General features: G+C 46.8%; 1 protein-coding gene and 1 long non-coding RNA gene across 6 annotated transcripts in view; both read right to left on the minus strand.

The window, feature by feature from the left end:
* sulf1 (sulfatase 1) overlaps positions 1 to 15,651 on the minus strand; it is a 60,113-nt gene extending 44,462 nt beyond the window's left edge. The window contains exons 1-4 of one of the 5 annotated variants that reach the window (XM_019866276.1): positions 14,141 to 15,651; positions 13,951 to 14,045; positions 12,875 to 12,921; positions 12,723 to 12,751 (exon numbers count right to left, since the gene is read on the minus strand). The gene's annotated coding sequence lies outside the window, so the exon portion shown is untranslated. Of the gene's footprint in view, positions 1 to 12,722; positions 12,752 to 12,874; positions 12,922 to 13,942; positions 14,046 to 14,140 lie in introns of all 5 variants that reach the window. The other 4 variants (XM_019866275.1, XM_019866277.1, XM_019866278.1 and 1 more) reach the window with 4 other exon arrangements.
* Positions 15,652 to 16,584: 933 nt separating this feature from the next.
* Positions 16,585 to 18,365, minus strand: part of LOC109513687 (uncharacterized) — a 13,513-nt gene continuing 11,732 nt past the window's right edge. The window contains exon 4 of the long non-coding RNA XR_002167845.1: positions 16,585 to 16,974. This is a non-coding gene — a long non-coding RNA (uncharacterized LOC109513687). The remainder of the gene's footprint in view (positions 16,975 to 18,365) is intronic.

Raw genomic sequence — 18,365 nt, forward strand, 5'->3', positions numbered from 1 at the left:
GGACGAGCAGATAAAGGGGGAAAACTCAAAGGACTTTTCTTGTGTGTGTGTGTCCTGTTCAGCTGTCACTGTGCAGGACACACACACACACACACACACATACGCACAAACACAAAAAAGAAAGCTTAAGGTAGCATGTGCATCACTTTGTTAGCCGTCTTGCTTGGCTGGCAGTCAACATCTCCAGTCCAGGACAGCACGCTTTTTGCGAGAGCCAAGCTTGCTTTTCACAGCATGAGCGAGTTTGTGTGTACACGGGCGGGCATGAATATGCATGCTGGTGAGGTCTTTCTTGTCAACTCGGCGTGGTTCTGAAAAACAACAAGGAGAGACCACCACCAGCCAAAAAAAAAAATAGCATGATAAAATCTACTGCCATCATATTTTCCTCTCTCTTCATGACGGCCATGTTGGAAGAAATCAATTGGAGAGGACAGAGGGGACCGTGGCGAAAAATAATGTGTCAAGGAATTCGAATATCCTGTGAGTAAGAGCTTGTGGTCCCTTATGGGCCGCAATGACGACGACGAAAGAAAAATTTTCAAAAAAATTTTAAAAACTGGGGTCGGTCGGGTGTGTGGCGCACACAACTTTCCAATCGCATATCCCACAAGAGGATTTCGACGATGAGCTTTACAAACAGGAACATCATCAAAGACAAAATAAACCGCGACACGAGATACTCAAATCAAGCCGAAAGAGTCCAATCGAAGAGCCACAAAGACAAGCAGTAGAAAACAATGATGGACGAATAAATAGCACACTTGGGAGTTGGACATTTGCACCTTGTTGTCTTGTCACCCCCCCACCCCACACCCTCAGAAAAGCAACATACAGTAATACCTCGGTTTTCGACCATAATCCGTTCCAGAAGGCTGTTCGAAAACCGATTTGTTCAAAAACCGAAACCACGCTCTTTAAAAAAAATTTTTTTTAAATCTTTATTGAACACGTCTGTTCACAATGTAACGCTACCCGAGGAAGGAAGGCGAGAGGAGTCAAGTGACGCATTCAATGCGCTCAGTTTGTTCGAGAACCGAAATTCGGTCGTCATCCGATGCATAAAAAACTCAAAATTTTTGGTCGAAAACCGATTTGGTCGAGAACAGAGACGTTCGAAAACCGAGGTTTGACTGTATTTCTAATTTTGTTATCATCATTATCACAAGAATGGTTACCGGTTTTACGCTATATTTCTTCTGTCAGGCCGCACGGGGTTTTGCGTTGCGACAAATGAGCGGCGCGTCATTCGTGCGCGTATTTAGTGTAATTAGGACTTCACAACTGCTTGGATCGCGCTCGAGTAAACCTGCCGGCAAGCCGCTCGGGATGAAGTCATTAAATCACGCCGGCAGGCCGATACGCGATTCCATCGATGGGCGTCGTCATAAATTTCCCCGCAGTGTCAAAAAAAAAAAAAAAAAAAAAGAGCATTGCTTACATTTCTTTCCCGCGGACACTTTTGACGCGGGGGTGAAAAGTTGAATTGCGAAAAGAGTCGATGTATTTATACAGATGGGATGGCAAACGGATCCATTTTCACACGCTGTGTAGATTTGTCGAGCGAACGCTCTGCGGCGACGCCAACGCGCTGTCACATAAAACTGAACGGCTGCACTCGTATTGATAAAGTGCGCGTCGATGATGTTTACAGGAAGGAAGGAAGGCAGTCACCAAAAAAAAGGAGCGACCGGGGGGGAGGAATAGAAATTAAACAAAACATCCACCCCGGTTTGTGTTGGCCAGGTGAAAAGCGCGGCTGGGCGCAAGATCTCGAGTTTCATTTCGGGAGCCTTCATATCCCCAAAAAAAAAAGACTTCTTAGTTTCCTGATGCTTCATATCCTGTTCTTGTGCGGGTCCCAGATGGCCAAAGGATCCCGGGAACGTCCGTAATGGAACGGCCGAAGAACTTTCGTGGCTTCCGAGCCGGAGAAAAAAAAAAAAAAGTGGGAGTGGGAGAGGTGGCGTCACAACATCCAGCTCTCTTTTTCCACACGAAATTGTTCACATAAATCTCAGCAAATATCACCGACTTTAAAAACTAACTCAAAGCCACAACTGTTCCGCGAGGGAAGTCATAAATGACTGGGCATGAGTGGAGTTGCTCGTAATGAACTCAACAGTCCTGCGAGGGAACTGGATTCGGAACTTTCAAATTTCATTTCCTGACAAAAAGATGAAATAACGTCTTTTCAACTCAATCGCAGACACACCGAGACAAGAGCACGCCGAATGCTCTATGGAGCTCTCGCCACACATTACTTATCCGCTACTTGAGCTGAAGGTGGACTGAAAAAAACGGCACGCTGAACTAAATCGAAAACACGCTCATAAATAACGTGGGCGGCGGCTTAGGTCGGGTCGCTTTGGGAACGCTCATCTCTGGAGCCTTCCGGGTAGTTAAGGCTGAGACCACCTTGGCGCACGCAGCCGCGGTCAAACTCTGATCGAGATTACGATGAAAAGATACGAAAATAGCGTTTTTCACGATGAGAATAGCGGTTAGCATGTCTGCCTCGGAGTCGAGACGTTGTAGGTTCCAATTTGAGCTCCGGAGTGTCTGGGGAAAACAAAACCGACCGAATCGGATGTTCAGAGGTCTGAACGCGAGAATGCTGAACTCATTCACTCCCAAAGACGTTTTTACACGTCTTTTCAGACTTGGTCCGGAATTGGCTGGTACTGAATGAGTTAATTGTCTAGATGTGCCTTGTGATTGACGGGTGACTAGCCAAAGTTAGCTAGGATAGCCACACAGTTCACAAAGTACAAATATGGGACGCAATGGGCAAAAAGTGGCTTTGCGCTAAGAACTGGCGTTTCATGAAAAGTCTGATTGGGGAAGGGGCTGTCGTCTAAAATACACGTTCTTCCTTCCAGATAGCCTTGCCCTGAATGTATTGGGTGTTGTCCGGAGGAGTCAAGGGGGGGGGGGGGGGGGCGGGGGGGGGTCAGACGACCTTTGACCGGGCTTTGAGAAAGTCAGAGAGGTCGGGGATTAGACGGGCATGACACTTCGATAGGAAACGGGAGGGGAGGGGAAACGCATGAGTCAGGTATGCCGCAATCTCCTTCAGTGGCGGTCAAGTTTATCAGCAGTTCCCTTCATCTGGTGATGAAGCTACAAGATACCAAGACGCATTCCAAAGCGGCGCTCGTTCCCATGCGGCAAAGCGTCGCATCGTCCCGCTTTGACGCGGAGGCTGCGTGCTAAAATAAAACGTATATGCGTTCAAATCGAAGCAGGCCGCGGTTGCCGTGACGACAACAAAAACACATGTCCGGACTGGATGCACGTGCTGCGCAGAAGGGGTCAGTACACAGCCATTTTTACCATTACCATTTGGTTCGACTCCGTTGGGTAGAGGGAAAGCCTAAACTTAGAGAGGATTGACGAACCAGGGCGGGCTGGAAGATTGTTGGTTGACACCAGTGGGTGCGACACCTGGGCAAGCGGCAAAATGCGGGTGTGGTTGGCAGGACACCAAGGTAGACATGGAGCAATGGTGGCTCAACAAAAGAGACAGTGGGGGGGTGTTCAATCAGCCTGCCATGCATGTTTTTGGAATGTAGGAGGAAAAACCGGAGTACCCGGAGAAAACCCACGCAGGCCCAGGGAGAACATGCAAACTCCACACAGGGCGGCCGTAGCCAGGATTGAACCCGCGACCTCTGCACTGTGAGGTCAATCAAAGCTATCTCGAAAAAAAAATTTTTTTTTTAAATATCATGCCAAGCGATTACTTTTTGATTGTCAAAGATGCCCGAATGAAAAACCCCACTGCTTCCGCACACCAGCTGCGGATCCCAACGTGTGAGGCAAAACCGGTACGCCAAAAATCTTGAAGTCAGAAAACATCCCGAGGGGCACAAACGTGTTCAGACTCAATGCAAAACATATTGACCTATTAAGAGCGCGACATCGCCCCCCCCCCCCCACAGTGTCAGCAGAAGATTCGCTTCAGATATCTTCTGCTGCATACAATCACGAACATATAATTAGCGTCGTGTTTTCTCACTCGGTGGCGGGAAGCAAAACTTTTGAAAAGAAGATCAGAATGCTATTTTTCTTTTTTTTTCCGGCAGGAACTCTCAGCTCCCAGACACATACCGATCATTACTGGCAAGTTTGCTCTGGCTGTCCACTGGATAGGAGAAGGTTATCGGATATCAGCTCTTGGTTCTGTGTGAAGCAAAGCCCAAAGGCAAACACAAAGTTCTTGTTCCAGCAAAGATACTCCAATCTATCACCGATGCACCCCCCACCCCTCCACCTCCCCCCTCGGCCCCGAGGTACAGATGGTGAGCCGATAATGGGACAGATTCTGTTGTAATGGTTAAAGATCATGGCCCGATCAAGTCGTTGCAGGATATTGACATTGATGGGCATGCGATAGTTTACAAAATAAATAAATAAATAAAAGAAATGATTTAGTTGGGGAAAGAAAAGTGGAAGTGTCTTGGACGTGATCCCGCAGAACACCGCACCAAAAAGGGAAAAAAAAAATAGATCACCGCCAACCCCAGCGTGACATTCGGTCGACGTATTTATCAAAACATGCAAAAATAACTCAAGAAGGCGTCCCCCTGAAGTTGGCTTGCCGCCATTTTGCGAAGAAACAAATAAAAAGGGCCAACGGCCGCTTGCATGGAAATAACGGACAGCGTGAGCGGCGGTGGCGCAAATTATTGTCTGACATTTGGATGATTGAACGCCAAGAAGGTCTCCATTTGAACGCGATCCAACACCACCGTTTCAAATAAATTATTTCATGAGGCTCTTTTTCCTGCGCCAAGCCCCAAAGTTAAAAAAAAATAAAAATAAAAAATGAATATGGTGCCGTTCTAGACAAAAATTAGTCAAGCCAGCATTTACTGAATTGTTTTTCTTTTGTTGTTGTATTTTTATGTGCGTACTGTGTTCAAAACTAAAATTAGATTAACACAAAAACTTACGAAACCACCTAAATTCCACGCTAATAGCCTGATGGGCCCTGTTTTTGACAATCATCCGAAACTCATGTACAGAGAACAAAAGGATTGTTTTGGAACAATATCCGTTATTTCCATTTCATCTCATTCGGGGGCAAATATTTCAATCAACTGCGTTTTTCGATTGAAAGTTTTACGCGAAAGCAGCTGCAGATCCCGCTGCGAAAAGATTTGTTTTTTTTGTTTTTTTTTAAATAGTTTGGTTTAATCGTACGATGGCACAATCTTTAAGTTGAAACAGGTGGGCCACAAAAGAGTAAACAGAATTATCTCAATTTTTTTTTTTTTTGTGTCAATTTTGATTACTCCCATTGGCCTAAACCCAAACATGGCGCTGTTATCCTCCTCCCACGTCATCCCTCTCCCTCACCTAACGCCCTTCCCGACAGGAAGCAGACGCGCTAACGTCGCGTCAGCTGCGGACAAAACAGCTTTCTGTCATTTTTGCACAAAGCCGCAGTATTTGTGTGTTAAACCTTCGGGGCGCAAGCGGGAAAATGGAACGAGAGTGATTTGAAAAACGCTCTCCTCCTTGCCTTCTTTTTTTTTTTTTTTTTTTCTTGGGTGTTCTGGGAAAAGAAGAATTTTCCTTGGGTTGAAAAAAAAATACATCTCACTCATCTGGCAGCTAAATTGGCCGTGTCTCATCCTTCAATACCTACTGTTCTCTTGGGGTAGAAATAACTCCCCAGGTGCAATGGAGGATGCTTAAAACACACACACACACACACACACACACACACACACACACACACACACACACACACACACACCAAATGAGAATTTCAGCACCCTGCATTCCGACTCAAGGAGTGGGGATTGGTCAGACACGCCGGGATGGCCACGGTCAACGAATTCCATCTCCGCAAGTGAACTATATGAAAAAATCGATTGCAATGATACAAAGCGACGAAGAAAACCTAACTGGGAAATGATCTCGAGACTGATGAATCCCGTTACAGAACTCAAATCGAGTCCACGGCGCAATTTTACAGAACTCAAACAGGAACCCTGCAATCGGCCCCGATTCCAAAGTAATTTGAAACAGGCTTCATTCTCGCCACGCATGCCCGAGTCCCACAAGACAACAAGCCAAGCCCGCAGTCCCTTTCAAGTAGGCAAATTGTCCAGATGGCCCCTACCTCGGCAGTTGCTGTATTACCTTTCAAATCGTCCGGGCTTAGTTGTGAGTCAGCGTTTACCTGGGGGCAGCGGGGGGGGGGGGCACTTCCCCTTTCAGATTCCCGCCAAGCCGCTCTGATCTGTCAAGCAGAAAAAAGACCCAGAGGCTACTTCAAAGGCCGTTTCAGAGTCCAGAATGCTACTGATGCTAGAAAGGCCTTCTCGACATGAAAGTTGGGTTCATTTACATTATCCGTATCCGTTGAGGTCAACGGGGAAAAAAGAAAACACATGTCGACGAGCTAAAGTGTCCGCGAGCGCTCGTCGAGTCACTCGAAAAGTGACTCAACAAGCCTTTCGAAATGAGTTGCGCAAAAGAAATAAGACTGTGGAAAGGTGTGCATTGCTGGAAAAAAAAAACAAAAAAAAAAAAAATTGTGATAAAGAGTCCAGAGGGATAGCACAGAGCACTGGTGTCAAACTCAAGGCCCGGGGGCCAGATCTGGCCCGCCACATCATTTTATGCGGCCCGCGAAAGCAAATCAAACATGTCAACGTCCATGATGCTTTGCTTAAAATGTCGACCAAAATTTAAAATTCTCATATTAAATATTATCAACATTTTCTCGGAACCAAACCCCTCAGTACAGTAACTGAAACAACAGTAGAAGAAACAGTGATTATTGACATATGGTTTCAGTGACCAACGGCCCTCCAAGGGAAACGGCAACTAAAATGTGGCCCACGACAAAAATGACTTTGACACCCCTTGGCATCGAGCACGTGTCAAACTCAAGGCCCGGGGGCCAGATCTGGACCGCCGGGTCAATTTATGTGGCCCGCGAAGGCAAATCACATGTGTCAACTAGCTAAGATCTGTACAAAAATGTCAAATTGTCATGTGTAATAAACAACGTTGAGATTTTGCAATCATTTTGTTACCCTGTTTACCCTCACGTGAACAATAATTGAACAAACTATTAATTAATTAATCAAATTGACTGATTTCAAAACTAGTAACCTATTAAATTGTGGTGCACAAGTAATTCACAACGGCCCTCCATTGGAAGAAGTAACTCCAAATTGGCCCGCGACTAGAATGAGTTTGACATCCGTTGGCATAGACGAAAAGGAACCAGGTCCTTTTAGCCCTGGCAAATTGCAGACAAGGGTATTGTTGTCCACCACTCATGCAATCGAAACACATCCAAGTTGCAGAGACGGATTGAAAATCCTCTCAATTTCAGGGGCTAATTCAAAACACTTAAAAGTTGGAATGCGAAATTATGGGTCAGCCACTCATTCACACCCTTTCAGCTTGGCCCGGGGAAAAGCGTTCCAGCTGTAGTCAGGCTGCAATAACACCAAAATCCGCGGCGAGGCTATAAGAGCGTGGAAAAGATGAGACATTATACATCAAGGAGGAGGAGGAGATGGGAGGTATTTTATCACGCGCCAGACCTGCGCTCGCGAGGAGCGGAGCGAGAGTGTGGCTGTCATCCAATCTCATGAAGCCCGGCCTTATCTCGCTGGGGGATCAAACTCGCTGGCGCGAGGAGTCATTTCTTGCCACGGCTTTGACAAACGGCCCTCTGCTATCGTGAGGTCCAAATATGAGAAGGTGTACAAGCTCCCGTGGAAAAATCGCGACAACCTTGTCCTCTCAACCAAACTTCCTTCGCGCCGTGAGTTGTGCACGGCGGTACTCGAGTCATCTGACCGCGATTGTGTGAAATCTCTCAGGCTGTACCCAGCTGGAAGTTTTTCAAGCTCACGTCAGCAGTTTCTTTTGGGGAAAGAATCATTTTCATTTCAAAGAGCTCCCGTTCGCGCTCTGTTTATCGGATGGCAGGGTTAGTTTGTGTTACCCGGCGCCGCTGGAGCTGACTTGATCGGGGCTCGATGATTAACGAAGCATCTGGGGAAAGTGCAACCTGAACCAAGAGGACCAGGAGCACCAATGCCTGCTCAGGACACTACTTAAGTATTCACACACACACACAAAAAAAAAAACACACACACATGCAGACTGAAGCCTCAACCTGAATTCCAGTATAACACACACCAATTAAGTGGGTGCGTGACCAAAAAAAAAAAAAAAAAAAAAAAAAAGTATTCGGTTCCTTGTGGGCCAGACAGCTGTCAACAGATAATCAAGAATACCGGCAATAAACGGGAGGAGCTGAAATTTATATCAGGGGATAATTTGGTCTGAACAAGCCAACGCTGGTTCCTGTGTTGTGTCACAGGTTTAAAAAAAAAAAAAAAAAAAAAAAAAAAAAGTGAGTCAAATTCCGTGAAAATCAGAACCGACGGGAATTGTTCCGCAGCCGTCCCTTTTGTGAAATGACAGCTCCGGGGCTACGCGCTTGTAAGTAAGTAGCGCGGACCTCACAGCTGCAGAGCGCCCAGACGAGCTCACCGAAACACACGAGATCTGAATACCATCTGCTTGTTCGGCGTTCTCCTCCGGCTCATTATTCATCCTCCCTATCGCCGCGTCGTTGCGGCGGCAGATAATGTTCCCGAGCACATCGTTAAGCCCCTTTTGAAATCTGACATCGCAAAGTCAAAAGCAGTGCGTGGCATTTCGACGTTAATGAATCATCAATCTCCAGTACGTTGACAAACACCGAAATCTTGAGGATCAGATGCCTCAAGAGTTAAATGGAAAGCGGCAGACAAGTAAGTATCTTGGGACAAAATGAGACGGGACCCTTTCCTCGAGCGGGTCTTGACTTCTCCTTGTATCGGAAAACGATACTCCGCAGTGCGCTCATTTAGAACTCCACCAACAGCCGCATGGCATTCAGACTCATTTGACAAAAGCAAAGCCACCGGTAGTTCACACTCAACATCTCTATTTCGGCGAGCCCCCCCATCTGTTGATTTACGGCACCGAGATTCTGGGACAAGTAGCAACCTTGTTCTGCTTGCAGCTGAAAAGAAAAGGGCCTGTGGGCCTCGGCCGAAGGGCAAGATGTCAAAAAAAGTAGATCTATCTGCCTCTTGCCCCCAAAGACAGAAATATCTAAGTTCGGAAGAGAGAGAGAGAGAGAGAGAGAGAGAGTGAAAATTTGTTAGGAAAAACAAAACTGGCCTCTTTCCTTTTTGCCACGGATTCCTCCAGGCGAATTCATGTCTGGTTGTCAGTCATTAATCGTGCACAACAGGAAATTTATGAGAACGTGGATACTATTTCCGCTGATAAACGTCCGCTACTATGGAACAAGAGGGCCATTTAAAAAATATATATATTTATTTTTTTTTTTTTTTGCACATTTCTACCTTATTCAGACGCCGAGATTCAATCTTGATCTGTAAACCCTGAAGGAGGATCTTTTTTTTTTTTTTTTTTTTTAAATGGAATCCTCTCTGCTACTGGGGTAACTTTGGCAACTTTCTGAAATTCTTTCAGTGTGACCACGCTTATTAAATGAGAGCGAGCGAGCGCTGGAGTGTCAAGAAATGGCGGTCAGCGGGTTGCGAGAGGGCTGCAGATGCTGTCGAGGTGCATTCAAAGAAACATCTGTAACGGGAGGTCAAAGGCGGATCAACCCGGTGAACCCGACTCAACAAGTGAGCCAAAGACCGTCGATTCCAAGAAGCCTTCGGAGAGCTGAGCTTGAAATCCCCCATGGGTCTTTGCGCCCGTCTTTCGCGCCGCTTCAGAAGCAACCGCGTCCTAGTTCTCTTTGAACCGCCGCTGAATTAGCGACTGCTTTTATTAACTCATTCAGTACCAGCCAATTCTGGACCAAGTCTGAAAAGACGTTTAAAAACGTCTTTGGGAGTGAATGAGTTAATTGCTCGACACGAACCGCCGTAGAAACGCAGGAATTATGAGATGGAAAGGTGAGATGACAAAGCCGCAAACGTCGGGTGGGCAAGGGAAGTATTCTCAACTAAGAGACCGTCATCAGTGGAAAAACAGCTGTTGTGGCCGCCGCAGAAGAAGAATAGAAAAAGGGTTGCGATGGGAGAATTTAAGAGCGTGATGTAAACTGGCAATTGTTGCGCCGCCATCCCGCCGAAATTTTATGAGAGTATGGCTCTTCGCTAAAAGACGATGCAGACATCTGGAATCACCGGGGTGACAAAAAGAGAGGGGTGATATTTTCGCAGCGCGAAACAACGAGCGACAGAACAGCTCCGCAAAGGTACTTGGTTCCGTTTGTTTCCGACAAAGGGGCCCCTGAAAAGAACCAGATGCGATGATGGAACGCTCTTACCCGAGGGCCACAGCTTCAATCCGAGCCCGTAAAGAAATGAACGATACCCATTTGACGTGACCCCCCCCCGGCTAAGATGAACAAATGTCTGTAATCCACCGCAAGTGGGGTCCCGACACCGCCTGGTGAAGGCTTTTTAAGTTGCCGTGAATCACCGCAAGCATTTAGCTTGTGATGTCCAATAAAAGTTGACTGAATACAGAATGTTTTCTGGTGTGGCGTTACACGTTGTTCCGGAATTTATTTGGACCCCGTGGCAAGTACACAGAGCGCAGCTAAAGCGCCCAATAAATTTGAGGTGGAATGGAAATTGAACCCACCTGGTGTCAAGGATGGTTTGACATAAAAATGGAAGACGGGGCCAAGTTGGAGGTCTCGCGCTTTTCCGAGGTTTCCCAATGAGATACTGGAGGATGGCAACTGGATGATAACGACAATCGCCGCGACGGTTTCCAGAGAACGACTTCCGGCGTCTGCCATAAAAATCGGACTTGCGTCACGATGAGCTGAAGCAACTTGACAGCCATTCCGTTAACTTATTCAGTACCAGCCAATTCTAGACCAAGTCTGAAAAGACGTTTAAAAACGTCTTTGGGAGTGAATGTGTTAATAGCTGAAGATCGCACCTTCAAAACGACTTGGCCCAACGATTTGTGGCAAAACCACGGCAATAACCAGTCTCGGTCGGGCTTTGAGTTGAGTGACTCCGCAATCGACTAAACTGCGGTTTGGAGAATAAATTGCTCAACGCTTTGCCATTGTCATCAGACATTCCTCTGTAGTCAAACGCCACCAAATCATCCTGAGGTGAGGGGCTCGTCCGGACGGCGTGTTTTCTGATGGAAACGACTCGTAAATCAAGGGCGCTCCTCAAACTGGCTGTGAAAAGCCAGACAAGCGTTCGCGAGGGACCTGCCCGGTGCGATTGGGGAGAAAGGCCAGACAGGCCCGTTGGCTTCAGGACCAACTTCAGACCGTCAATGACTTGAAAGACTCGAAATACTTTCTCACCCAGTGTTGTTGGCATGGTCTGTTCCTTGACTCCTCCCTTATTTTCTTTCACAGTCATTTCCAATCAATTTCTGGGAAATGAAATCCAGCCAAAGTACAAAGCCCATCAACACATTCAAAGCATTGTTCAATCACACGCAGCACAATAGCGTCGCAACATCTCGCAAGGCCACTGGGACTAACAAACTCGCGAGCGGAAACCCGGCATTTCCACACACCCCCCCTCAAGATGTTCTGGAAACAACAATTGAATGCAAGAAGAGAGCGTGTCTTTTAACTTTGTTGAACATGTGGCTAATGGGGAGGAATCTGCACCACGGAGAAGAATGCCGGAAACCAAGATGAAGTTGTAAAAAAAAAAAAAAAAAGTTATGTTAGCGTTTGGGCTCTCGTGGTAATTATCGGCAAAGTTCGAGGGGAAAACCAAAATGGTCCGTCACCCTTAGCGTGATGATCAACACGATACTGAGCGGCAGACATTGCGAAAGACCGCTAACGTGTCCTGGATTTCACATTCTTCATGAAGAAACGGAACGGCTCAAATCCACATTGTCACGGTAGAAAAATAAACTTGCGCGTGCACACCCCTTACGTGGCAGCTCTCCACACGGTTCACGATGGAATGTCAGTTTTTCGCACCGAGCAAAGTACACTTAACAAAATGTTTCCAGATGTCAAAAGTATCATCAAGATAGCGGTGACACAAAGCATTTTGGTTCTGGTTATTATTTTTGGGGAGATGTCTTTTGAGTTTCAGTACGTCTTCTGTTGAGCGTAACGGCTTCACAGTTTTACCGAGGAGGCAAAGTGCGGTTTTACACCTCCGGTCTTGTGCCACTTCTGTCAAATTAAACAGTCTGGCGGGGTTTAGCGCAGTCAATCGATGACAGTATGACACACGACCTAGTCGCGTGGAAAAGACCGGACAACAAAGTACAACTGGTGAACGCGGCGTAATTTACCATTCACACCGTCGCCCCGAGAGACAGGGGGGGGAATCATGCCTTATAGTGCTACTTAGCTTTATGGGCAATCCCCAAAGGATGCCAGTTTATTTTCGCGCATTCTTACCCGCCGCTCAGACGAGACATAAAACCCATTGGAATATATTCTGCGCTATCCAAAAACAAACAACACATTTAGCCGAAGGCCCACAGGGGGGGGGTCTGTACTTTAGCGGGTCAATCAGCCCGACAAGAGGCATCCGTCGTTACAAGGAATGAAAGCGCGCAAACACACCTGGCCGACTCAACAAGCTATTCAGGCCTCTAAATGAAGCGTGTTAAATACTGGAGTCCATTTTCGAACAAATATGGAGCAGACCACTATAAAAAGGTAGACAACAGTACATGACTATACATACCAGTGGTGAACGGTCAGGTCCAGCGAGGCCTAAACATGATCAGAAGCAGACCAAGAGAACAATTCCAACTCAAATTCTCATATTTGTTGCATGAAATGTGATTAATTTATGACCAACAGTCTATTTTCTTCATTTCGCTGGGTTTCTTTTACCTGCACAGCTTGTACAGCCCGCCACTGGTATGAGGTTCCCGCAGGGCCTGGACGGGGGAAAGAGAACAGTTAAGACACGACATCATGGGACAACCGTTTTCTCTCACGTTCAGCTCACTCCACTGTCCCGGCCAAAGACAATTGACAGGCAAAATTAGCATTTTATAGCAGAAGGGGTTCGAAGGGAGATGGAGGAGAGGAAGCCAGATGACAAGTCATTGTCATTCACATCGCTATAGAGGCGTAGGCGGCTTGCAATAAAAGACAAAATGGACACCTGAGGGAGGAGGTTGATCGCCTGATGGTCGAAGCAAACGCGCAGGACAAAAATATGACAGATTAAATGAAGCAGGCAAGTGAGGTCACAACTATTAAACACTGCAGAAAAAAAAAACATGACGCGGTGTAATGGATTGAAGAGATTTTTCCACAAAACAAGCTTATTTGATGACCTATTTTGGTGGAATAAAGTGCGCGTTTTTGGGTTAGGCTGAAAATTCAACACGGAAATATTTTCGTCGCGACTGGTCATAGCTGGAGGAAAATGACCGGTTTCAGAAGCTCCTGCTGTGTTTGGTTGCTACGAATTGATAGATCTAATCGCAAAATTGTCATCCAAATTCCAATTCTTTTTTTTTTTCATCCATTTTCAAACATATCAGAAGGGTGAACTCATTCACTCCCAAAGACGTTTTTAAACGTCTTTTCAGACTTGGTCCAGAATTGGCTGATACTGAATGAGTTAATAGTCCAGAAGCAATCGGTCTTGCTGGACCAAATCGCTACGATGGCAAAACTGACTCTCGGTTCTCGTTCGTCGGAAGTAGTCAGCAAAGACATGTCTTGAACTACGGAAGCTGCTAAAAAGAACTGCAAAAAATACACGCATTAACTGATAAATGGAAAAAAAAATCATCCTGCCCAACATTTCGCTCATAATTGAGCCCGTAGAATACGTCAACTAAGTGATTAAACGATGACTCAACTTCCTGTCCTGTAGCTCCCACCTGTGTACAACACACACACACACACACACACACACACACACACACACACACACACACACACACACACACAGAGAAAGCGCTCAAGTGACGACGTGAGGACCGGTGTTTATATGAATCTTAGTAGGACGAGTCCCTGTTGATTTCCACACACCCGCTGGCTTCCTCTGTGAAGGGCCTCCAAAAAGGTAAATAAAAAGCAGGACAGGGGTGGGGGGGGGGGAATCATTTGCGCACACACACAAGCAAGCACAACGCTTACCTCCCCTTAAAATGCCCATCCTCCGACATCGTCATCACCTTCCCCCGCACGGTCTGGCTTCCTGCACTTTGCGAGGACCTGTAAACAAGACACGCATGCACACGCACACGCACACGCCCACGCACACGCAGAGAGTCGGGGCTATCTAAGTTCACATCAGCCACCAAGTGTGCTTATCACTCACTATCCTTTACTTTCAGCCCTCTTCTTCCTCATTGCCTTTCTCCCTCTCTTGGCCAACAGGTCTTCCCATCTGCTGGCCAGCTGGAGGAGGAAGAAGACACGACGGAGGAGGAGGAGGAGGGGCGGTGCGGTGCGGACCGGGCGGCATGTTGCGCCGTCTAACTTTCTCCCAGTGAATATGAAGACTCCTCAGAGGGTCCCTTGGGGCTTGACAATGGGGGGGGGGGGGTCAAGTTAAGTGCGTTGGAGCACTAAGGGAAGATATGGACCGCTACTGCCGCATAACGCAAGTAATCTCTGACTGGAGAGGCCCCACAATGCATTGCAACAGACGGGGCTGTTGGGGAAAACAGTCACTTGTTGGTGCTTGCTCATTCCACACAGATGGAAGTATCACAAATGGGCATCGCTGTCGATTCCCAGGCATCAGGTACTGACGGCAACAAAATTCTGTCATTCTGACCCTTCAAAAACCAATTCTCGTGTGGCTTGTGACAAAACGGTTAATGGTGAGTTGACTTGAAACGACGTCATTTCTGATTAGGCTCCTTCTCGAAGAAGCCAAAGCAAGTAGCAGGATCTGGGGCTGAATGGACTCCATTGAATCCGTGTCGCCATCAGTCTTTTTTTTTTTTTTTGTCCAAAACGGACAAACAGGATGAGTGGCGGGTGACAGCAACACGTGACTGGAGTTCCCGAGCCCGAGCCCCGCCCCATCCCAGGACCCCGCGGCCCCTTCTCTCGAATGATCTTGGCTTAGTCCCATTCCCAAAGTGGCTTTGACTGGATGCCGATGGGCGCTCGTTTTGAAACAAAGCTGCGTTGTATGGGGAGGCCTCTGCCTCCTGCGTTATCAAGATCTTCATCTTGACAAACGTTAGCTTCGAAGTGAGTGCGACACAAGTGCCGGATTCTGTCCAGAAACGCTTGCAGACTTGTATCGCCGAGGCAGCCTTTCGTGAACTTTGACCTTCTGGAGTGCTACACCTGTCAGCAAGTCACAACTGCACTGTGGGATGATAGCATAGCCCCCCACCCCAAAAAAAAAATCTGAACCTCCATCACCTGGCTCAACAACTCAACTGTGGGCATATTTTGACTTTTAGACACCTCTCAAAAACACTACCGGTGAGAGAAGTAATCAGATTACCGTCTTACATTTATTCAAATAGCTTTTTGTGTTTTTTTTTGGGGGGGGTCTCCTGAAAAGTGATGATCTTGGCGCGTGTACAAGTTCCAAGTTTTTCGAAAGACTCCAAATAATGGGCCATTTTGTAACTGTTAGGGCAGGGATGTCAAACTCATTTTTGCCACGGGCCACATTTTAGTCACCGTTTCACTAGGAGGGCCGTTATGACTAAAACCAGATAAAAAAAATCATGAAAAACTGTTGATTCAGCTATTTTTTTAAGTTACTATCATGAGGGGTTTGGTCACAAGAAAATGCTTCGAATATCTCTCTTATTTGTTACATATGACAATTTAGAATTTTGGTCGATATTTTAGAAAGGATCATGGAAGTCGACATGTTTGATCTGCTTTGGCGGGCCGCGTCAAATGATGTGGCGGGCCAAATCTGGACCCCGGGCCTTGAGTTTGACATCTGTGAGTTAGGAGGTTCCACAGGACAGGTTGACCGTAGACCAGGGTGTTGGACACTTTCGAGCAGAGCTCTGGATGTTATCGGAAAATATCGGGGATGCATTTGGTTCCCACAAGAAGACGCAGAGGGAAGCACATATGGAAGGGGGGGGGGGGGGCGGGGAATCGGGGGCGCTTTGAAGTTTTATGGCTGCGTGGAGCCTGGACTCAGCTGATTTGTATTGGACAGAGCCGCTACTGCTCGATCAACCTACCACATAGCCGTACTCGTGATTAGCCGGTGACTGGGTTCACCGGCACCCAAAAAAAAAAAAAAAAAGCTGTTGAAGACAACTCGCATTATACTGACCTCATGGCAATAATCCCACCCTACCCGACTTTCACTGCTCGTCTCACTCTATTCAGACGTCTTCCTGCGTTCAATCGGATGCCTGTCTGTTCCCGCCGAGGTTTCCATGTCTCCCCCGAACACACAACGGGGGATGAGGGTCAGAAGAAAAAAAAGAAAATCTCCCGCCCCATCTGTGCCCTCGTCCATTCTGCAGGTCGGGACGTGAGCAAACAAGTCGCTTTCTCGCCGCCCTGGCAACCCTTTTCACTTTAGACATACACACACACGCATACGCAAACACATTGCAACATCCTCTTTTAGCAGGGCCGCATTGAAAAGGGGACTTCCGACCTCTTGAAGGAAAGCTGTCAGGGAGGGAAACAAAAGGAAAACAGACAACTAAAATACACAGAGGGACCTTTTAGCTCCGGTACAATCCATTCCCGGATCATGAAATAGATTGTTGACATTTCTAAAGAAGAAGAAGAAGAAAAAAAAATACGCTGAAAGAAAAGAAGGAAACACGATGAAAATTTAACTGCTGCGCCTGCCCACCCATCGAGTGTGAATCTTAACTTTCATACAATATTTACCAAGCTCGGCCATTGTGACACCGAATAGAACAAAAGCAAATTAGGACGCTTTCTTCTTCTGTTTTCTTCCAGCTGTATGGATTCCCCTGTGGCACGGTGCTGCCCCTCACAGGTCAGTCTTGATACTACAACAGACATCTCATTAAGGGAAGCAGATTTTCCATTATCGGAAGCGATCTTGTGTGTGTGTGTTTTGATCACACGCTATCAGTGAAATAAGAAGACAGACATTTTTCGACGTCATATGTTTCACATTTTCATAATGGATAAAAATGTGAAAAACAATTTCGCCAACCCCGCTTAAGTGTGCGGCTTCAGAGTTCCACTGAATTCATCTTCTCTACTGCTCTCATCACTTGAAATATTTGACCGAAAGGGAAAATATATCTTAACGTCACAATTTCACGGGGATCAGTTTTACTGTTATCGATGTTTATAATCCATCACGCTCGGCGAGTATTTTCCCTCCCGAGTCACCTCCAGCCAGCCAGCTCCCATTCCAAGCATCACTCTTCTTTTTCAATTACACAGAACGCGGAATGAGCACGATGGGAAAGTCGGGGTCTTCGATCGGGGGGTTGCGGGAGTTTGCTTGGACAGATTGGACAAATATTTCTTTTGTGTGGTCGCCGCCACGCCTCCGTGCTGCTCTGACGGCCAAGGAGGGAGCAAGGCGGCGTGGTTGGAGGGAACCAAGCGGCACTATATCACAGTGGCTTCTCCATCCAAGGGTGTCTCACTATCCACACTCCAGCACCTAACTTAGCCATCAATTACGTTTATGGGGCGAAGGAGGCTAATAAAATAGCACGTGCAGGCTACGTTACATTTTTTATTTTTTTTAATAGCACATTTGGTTTCATAACTCAACGCTACAAGTGAAAGATGATGAGAAAAGTAGTGGAAATGACACGCATATAAACCATATTTTCGATACGCTCGCGTCATGAGTTGTTTTGACGTCCGAGTTGCGGATCAGTCGCGACCAGTGGACAGAACATTTAGGTTGGCACCACAGCCAGCATGCGGATTGTGTTCCAAGGTCCTGCGTTCGTATCTTCACAGTTTCGAGGTTCTGGGTTGCGATCTCGGCTCCGACTCTTGTTTTGTGGAGTTTCCCTTCTTACTTGCGTCACGCTCCCCACGCGTCTCCAAAAACATCCAAGCTAGGTTCACTGGATGCTCTAAATTGTCCATGCCTTGGAGTGGATAAAAAGTCCGACTGACAATTCTGAGGGCTTCATCCAGAGCCGATTTTTACCTCGGTTTAAGCTTGCTTTTCAAAATCGGTGGCCAATTTCGGACTACTTGGGGGTAAAATGGAAAGGACCAGAGCAGAGAGAGCCATGACATGTCCCAGCCACATCATCTTTGCCCTCTTGTGGGGAAGGTGGCTAGCACGCGTCAACCAACTGGTCATTTACGTCAATCCCAAGGCCGCACTCCTTACTTTTCTGTTCTTGGTTTCCAGGAAACATATTAGAGGAAACGGCCTTGGGCAACAAAAAAAAAAAAA

The sequence above is a fragment of the Hippocampus comes genome, unplaced genomic scaffold (assembly GCF_001891065.2).
Source record: "Hippocampus comes isolate QL1 unplaced genomic scaffold, H_comes_QL1_v1.1 scaffold3, whole genome shotgun sequence".
NCBI classification, from domain to species: domain Eukaryota; kingdom Metazoa; phylum Chordata; class Actinopteri; order Syngnathiformes; family Syngnathidae; genus Hippocampus; species Hippocampus comes.